The sequence below is a fragment of the Brassica oleracea genome, chromosome C9, assembly GCF_000695525.1.
Source record: "Brassica oleracea var. oleracea cultivar TO1000 chromosome C9, BOL, whole genome shotgun sequence".
NCBI lineage: Eukaryota > Viridiplantae > Streptophyta > Magnoliopsida > Brassicales > Brassicaceae > Brassica > Brassica oleracea.
The window spans coordinates 45014344-45015140 of record NC_027756.1 but is presented as its reverse complement, the minus strand read 5'-3'; the positions used below and the strand labels follow the sequence as shown (position 1 = coordinate 45015140).

General features: G+C 51.6%; 1 protein-coding gene across 1 annotated transcript in view; it reads left to right on the top strand.

Annotated features, from left to right (window-relative positions):
• LOC106315138 (calcium-dependent protein kinase 12-like) overlaps positions 1-797 on the top strand; it is a 7094-nt gene that overhangs the window by 2105 nt on the left and 4192 nt on the right. The gene's annotated exons all lie outside the window — the stretch shown is intronic.

Here is a 797-nt window from a genome sequence, read left to right as displayed (position 1 = left end):
GTTCTTCAACGCCAAATGTACCATCGCTCTCTTTGCCTCAGATGTCCCTTCGGGCCAGATGTGTTGCTCTGACGAACCAGACGCCCTTTAATGGCCAAATGCTCAACTAGAGCCAGACGTTCGTCATCAGCCGGATATCCCAACGGATTAGATGTCCCAACGGACCAGATGTCCCAACGGACCAGGCGTCCCAACGGACCAGACGTCCCAACGGACCAGATGTCCCAACGGACAAGACGCCCCAACGGGCCGGATGTCCCAACGGACCAGACGTCCCAACGGACCAGATATCCTTGCGAACCAAATGTCCTTGCATACCAGATGCTCCAACGGGCCAGATGTCCTTGCGAACCAGATGTCCATGCGGACCAGATGCCCCAACAAGTCGTTCGCCCCAACGGGCCAGATATCCTTGCGGACCAGATGCCCCGACGGGCATGATGCTCCAACGGGCCAGATGCCCCAACGGGCTAAACCATATACATGGTGAGATGAACATTTGCAGTGCACAGATTACTGATAGGTTCATCTGAAGACATCACCAACCTTGTCAACACCTCATTAATGTAGGCCTTCTGTGACAAGAACAACTCCTTCTCCCTATCTCTGAAGATCTCTATCCCTAAAATCTTCATTGCTGCACCCAAATCCTTCATCTCAACTTCAAAACCCAGAAGCTCCAGCTTCTCGATGTCACACTTCTCTTCAGCTAACAACATATCATCCACGTAGAGTACCAAACAGATGAACGTCGCATCCTTCAACTTACTCATGCAGACACACCAATCATAAGGACT